The sequence below is a fragment of the Chanodichthys erythropterus genome, chromosome 10 (genome assembly GCF_024489055.1).
Source record: "Chanodichthys erythropterus isolate Z2021 chromosome 10, ASM2448905v1, whole genome shotgun sequence".
In the NCBI taxonomy this organism is placed as follows: Eukaryota; Metazoa; Chordata; class Actinopteri; order Cypriniformes; family Xenocyprididae; genus Chanodichthys; species Chanodichthys erythropterus.
This window is the reverse complement of record NC_090230.1, coordinates 5606350-5612349: the sequence shown is the minus strand read 5'-3', so window position 1 is coordinate 5612349 and position 6000 is coordinate 5606350.

Below are 6000 nucleotides of genomic sequence, written 5' to 3'. Positions count from 1 at the left end.
TTAATTGTTTTTCCTAGAAGGCTATGAGACAGCTAAGGTTGAATGTCTGTGAGAACTCTATTAAGTCTCCTGAGCTATGAATGAACAACATCTGAGCAATATTTTTTTTTTCTTTCGATTTAAGTCGAGATTAAACTGTAGTAGCGAGACATTTTTTTTCTAACTGCAAGGGATTATCAAAAAAAAAAAAAAAAAAAAAAAAAGTAAGGCAATGGCTTGATTCTATGTATCAGTTGTTTATTAGATGTTGAGATGTGGGCATGGTATGCAAAAGTGGAGGCAGATGAATGTGAGCTTGCAGGGGCGGAATTTAAAAAGTAGGGGCCCTACTTTTTTTTTTCTTGTTCGAGAAACTGTTTCACTCAGATATATGTCACAGTAGGGAAGAAACGATTATTGCAACTTCCATTTTCTGCTGACTTTAAGGTGTACCAAACATGCAAATATGATGTCTTGACACCCTTCAGTAGTGTTGTAGTATTCAAGACTGGTAATTTGGTCTTGGTCTTGTCTTGGTCTCAACCCCTCCAATTCTTGTCCTTGTCTTGGTCTTGTCTTGGTCTCAACACACACTGGTCTGGGTCTTGTTTTGGTCTCAACCCCTCAAAGTCTTGGTCTCAGCACACAATGGTCTTGGTCTTGTCTTGATCTCAGCTTAGGTGGTCTCGACTACAACACTACCCTTCAAATTGAGTAGGGCATATTGATACTCAATTTTGAATTAAATTAACTGTTGATGTCTAACGCTACATGGTACAATAAAGATGGTTTTCATTCTCTAGTGCTATTGAGTGACACTGTGAGATTGTCATCAAGTTGTGAAACTTGTGATTAATGGCCACAAAAGGCAGATTAGTATTTCCACCTCGTTCTTTCCCCCAGCGTTCGAAAAGTGAGCAAGGTCATAACCAAAGGTAGAAGATTAATTTGGTCTTACCTGATAAATTTTGAGAATTAGCCTGTTGGAAAAAAAACAGTACTTGGTGAGCTGTTTCTGATTGGTCCAATAGAAGCAAAGCAGATGTTCTGATTGGTCCAAACAGCCATTAAAAAAAAAATGGCAGTTTAATTTCAAGCTGGGTTAGAAGGTGGGTGTGTTTTAGCATAGATATAAGTGCTATGATGAAAGGGAGAACTGTGACTTTGGATGCCATTTGTCCCAACTAAGAATGGCATATCTAATAATGTGGGGAAAGCATTGCCACTGTCAGAAAAAAAACACTTGACGGCAACATTTTTGAAATTGCAGTAATTAATTTTTTCTTTATGTGCTGTAGCTATTTGAGAATCCCAAAAGCAGCTGAAAGATTGCAAATACCTGCAATCTTTCCCAGTCAAAGCCAAAATAACAACACCAAAAGTATGTTTCTTCATCTGAAATTTCATTTCTTTTTCAAAGACCCGTGGCTTTCCTTTGACAGTGACGACATGCTAATCCTCTGGGCTCAAACAAGTCCTGTGCTATTACTCTCTCTCTGCGGTGTGCGGCCCACCATCTTGTGTTCATTAGGGGAAATGTGGTCATTCTCAGCAGACGACTTCATTCCATTATATCTGACACGAGCTCATGCTGCAACATCAACAGGCCAAAGCAACAGAATTTCAGCTCATGGTGACATTCTGCAATGAATCTTGCAAGCACTGTACCCTGGGACATGAGCTCGCCATTACTCCAGGCAGATAAAGGAAAGCAACTTTAAGAGTCAAGCTTGGGGATAATGGTTACACATTTGTAAGTGATTTTAATATAATAACTAGGATAAGTACTAATTTATTAGATCTTCACATAAGGATCACACCTGCACAGCAAATCTACTGATACATGGAATAAGTTAACTACATAATAAATTAAAATTAAAAGGGTTCACATAAATTCATAATAAAAGAGGTTAGTTCAACCAAAAAAAAAAAAAAAAAAAAAAAATCATATATTACTCATCCTCATGCCATTGTGTTGAGTTTCGGTTCATGTTTGCTGATCCATGTTTATATGTGAATAAAAGCCTGCATTGCATCTTCAGCTTTTCGCTTCAGATCCGAACGGTGTTTGTTCCTGTTTTCTGCAAGCAAGTGTCTGCTAGAAGACGAGTCAAGCTTTTTAGTTGAACTTTTTTCTCGGGTGAACAGCACAGTAGCGGGGTCGAAGTCCTCTTTTTTTTTTGTGTTTATTGTTTTGTTTGCCATTATTGAGCAAATAGCTGTTTTGACAGCGTCAGAAGGCTGTTCTCACGGCCGGTACGGTGCGCTTTGAGCGCTGAAAGCCGTTTTTATGGCTGGTAAAAGTGAGTGCCTTCAAAGAGAGATAGCAGACGACAGGCTGCACACAATCCCTGTCAAGTAGAGCTTGCATCTTTTTAAGATGAAATTCTATTTGTGTGTTTCTGGATGCGATCGTTTCCTGTCCTCACTGACAGCCACGATCACTGTTTCACATGTCTGGGCACGTGTTGAAATGACGGTCTTGGGTGGTTCATGTTTTCGTACGAGAACATGGTCACATCGACACCTCGATCACGACTCTTCTTTCTCCGGGAAGCTTGAGTCCCCTCTGTTGTTGGCCAGCTGCTGCTTGTGTGTAAAAGCACAGCCACGGGTCTGCACGACACTCTGGGAGACCGTGGAGATCAGCGAGAGTGCAGTGTGGGAGTGCAGTGTGGGTTGTCACGGCAACCCGGCGCTCGCTCTGCGCTCTAGATGCATAGTCTCCTTGCCTAATCTCCATTTTAGCACCCTATCTGGTGCACCAGAAGAGGTCTACTTTGGTGAAATAGCTTGGGTGACTTGAGGGTTTTTTTCGGGGAACCAACCCCCTAGGGCCCCTCCCTCTCTAGTGCATTGCAAGCTGTGCAGCTTCTGGATTGGATTGCTGGTCCTTCTCATAGGGGTACCTGGCATTTTATTCATCTGAGGGTCAGATGTCGATTGCAGCATCGGAGAGAGGGCTGTTATACTCTGGAAATGAGGGTGACGCTGCCCACTGTAATGGTGTGTGCTTATGCTGACTCAGATTCAGAGTTTACAGCCATGCTTTCCCGGGTGTTCCGGATGTACATGGAAAACTTGGCAGTATGGAGCTATATTGGTGCCATTAATATGGAACGGCAAAAGCGCCAAAATCTGCATAAAGTTTTTCCTCTCTCACTACCCTCTTGGGTGGGGTGGCTGTGCACAGACCACACCCATGCAGCATGTGAGGCCGAGGCACTCTTTATGCATGAGGGTAGTTCTGAGCCGGGGTTGAGCTGCGCTTGTTGACTAACCATGATCAAAGTCACGGCACAGGCCCTCGGCCAGACGAGGTCCACCTCAGTGGTCCAGAAGTGCCCCCTTCCTTACTTTGCGGAGGCGTGAGAGGTCGTCAAGCTAAAAACGCTTTCTTGACGCTCCCATCTCACAAGGTGGCCTTTTCGGTGACACTGTCGGGGACTGAGCCCAGCAGTTTTCCTCAGTTAGTAGCAGGCCAGGGAGCTTCCCCCAACAAACCATTGAGTTCCTCGTGGGCCGCCCCTCAGTCTGCTCGTTGCCAAGGGTGTCGTCCCCTGCAAAAAACTCTGGCACAGCCTGCTCTACTGTGTCAGCTGCAGGGAGATGACACCACCCGTCTCTGCTGCTGTTTAAGTGGTTAGTGAAAAATCACCCCTGAGACGGGCGACCCAGAGATGGGTGGGGCTGCTCTTCCCCCCTGGAGGAGTTTCTGTTCCACCAAATGTTCAAAAAAAGAACAGTTTCCTCCATTTCCAGGTCTGAAAAGGGCTCGGAGAGCAGTGGGAGGAGAAAAACCTCACCACTCTCATCCCCCTCTTCTTTCGCCAGAGGGCAGCAGCATGCAGTTCGAGAAGGCAGCCAAAGCCTCTCCTGCGCCCCCAGCATGACCCATTAGGCTCGGCTGACCGCTGTGTACATCAACCGTCAAGGTGGTCTACGCTCCCGTTGCATGTTGCAACTCGCCAGGCATCTCCTCCTTTGGAGTCAGAAGCATCTGAGGTCGCTTCACGCCATTCATGTTCCTGGTGTGCTCAACCACGTGGCCCGACGAGCTCTCATGAGCTGCGCTGCCGGGAGAGTGGCGACTCCACCCCCAGGTGGTCCAGCTGATTTGGAGAGGCTCAGGCTGTTTGCCTTGCCAGAAACCTCTCACTGCCGGTTGTTTTACTCCCTGTCCAAGGGAGACACTCAGTACAGATGCATTGGCACACAGCCGGCCCCGGGGCCTTCGCAAATATGCGTTTCCCCTAGTGAGTCTCCTTGCACAGACCTTGTGCAAAGTCAGGGAGGAGGAGAAGCAGGTCCTGCTAGTTGCGCCTTATTGGCCCAACAGGACCTGGTTCCCGGAACTCACAATCCTCGCGACAGCCCCTCCCTCTGAGGAAGGACCTTCTTTCTCAGAGACGGGGCACCCTTTGGCACCTGCGTCCAGACCTCTGGAAGCTCCATGTCTGGTCCCTGGATGGGACGCGGAGGTTCTAGGTGACTTACCCCCCAAGGTACTTAACACCATCACTTCAGCACGTGCACTGTCTACGAGATGTGCTTACGCCTTGAAGTGGAACCTGTTCGTCGAGTGGTGCTCTTCTCGCCGAGAAGACCCCCGAAGATGTTGTGTTCTGCGATCAGAGTCATGCTTTCATTCTTTCAGCAAGGGTTGGAGCATTGGCTGTCCCCCTCCACCCTCAAAGTTCGTGCTGCCACAATTTCCGCATACCACGATCACATGGATGGCAAGTCTGTTGGTAAGCATGAACCTTGTCATTAGGTTCCTTAGGGGGGCAAGATGGTTAAATCCTCCTCGACCCCCCTCCATACCCTCTTGGGACCTTGCTCTGGTGCTTCGAGCACTCCAGAATACTCCCTTTGAGCCCTTGCAGTCAGCAGACTTAAAGATTCTGTCTATGAAGACTTTGCTGCTGATTGCATTGGCTTCCATCAAGAGGGCAGGGGACCTGCAGGCATTTTTCAGTCGACGAATCGTGCCTAGAGTTTGGGCCGGGCGACGGCCACGTGGTATTGAGACCCCAGCCTGGCTATGTGCCCAAGGTTCCTACCACTCCCTTCAGGGACCAGGTAGTGAGCCTGCAAGCCCTGCCACCACAGGAGGCAGACCCAGCCCTGGCTTTGCTCTGTCCAGTTTGCACTTTGCGACTGTACATAGACAGAACTCAAAGCCTCAGGACCTAAGACCAGCTCTTTGTCTGTTATGGAGGCCAGCAGAAGGGAAAGGCTGTCTCCAAGCAGAGGATGGCCCACTGATAGTGGATGCCATTGCCTTGGCTTACCAAGCACAAGGCGTGCCCTGCCCGCTCAAGTTGCATGCTCACTCTATGAGAGGTGTTGTATCCTACTGGGCGCTGGCTCGTGGCGCCTCGCTGACAGATATTTGTAGAGCTGCGGGCTGGGCGACACCTAACACGTTTCGCTAGATTCTATAGCCTTCGTGTCAAGCCAGTCTCCTCCCGTGTTCTCACCTCAGGTCAGAGGCATGGAGAGTCCCTACAAAGCAGACCCTGTTGAATCCTCCGATCTTCCTTCGGTAGCTGACTTGGCAGAGTGTCTGGCGCCAGGCCTGTACTCCAGTTGTATCCTTGAGAACCTGATTTAGGCTGGGTACCATATGTGTGACCCTACAGGGATCCCGTATGTCTTTCCCTCTAGGAGAACCTACCTCTCATCAGGTTGGAGTCACCCCAGTACTTCCATATGTAGTACAGCCCTACAGGATTAGTCCATATGTACTTCTTCACATAACTCCTTCGGGGAAGGATGAGGCCTCTGCAGCATTCCTTTCCAGTGAAAGGGTATGCTTTCCCAGTGTTATCCAGTAGTCTCACTGAATGGGTTTTTTTGGGGAACAGCAGTGATTGACACTCTGTGTTAGTCCTGCCCCACCGTCCATAGGCAAGGGGGTACAGGAGGCTTGCACAGAGCGCTGGAAGGGGGCAGCCCCTGTGGCGCTTTGGTAGGGATTCCTATTCTTCGGTCTGTCCGACGTATGCCGAACGTGAC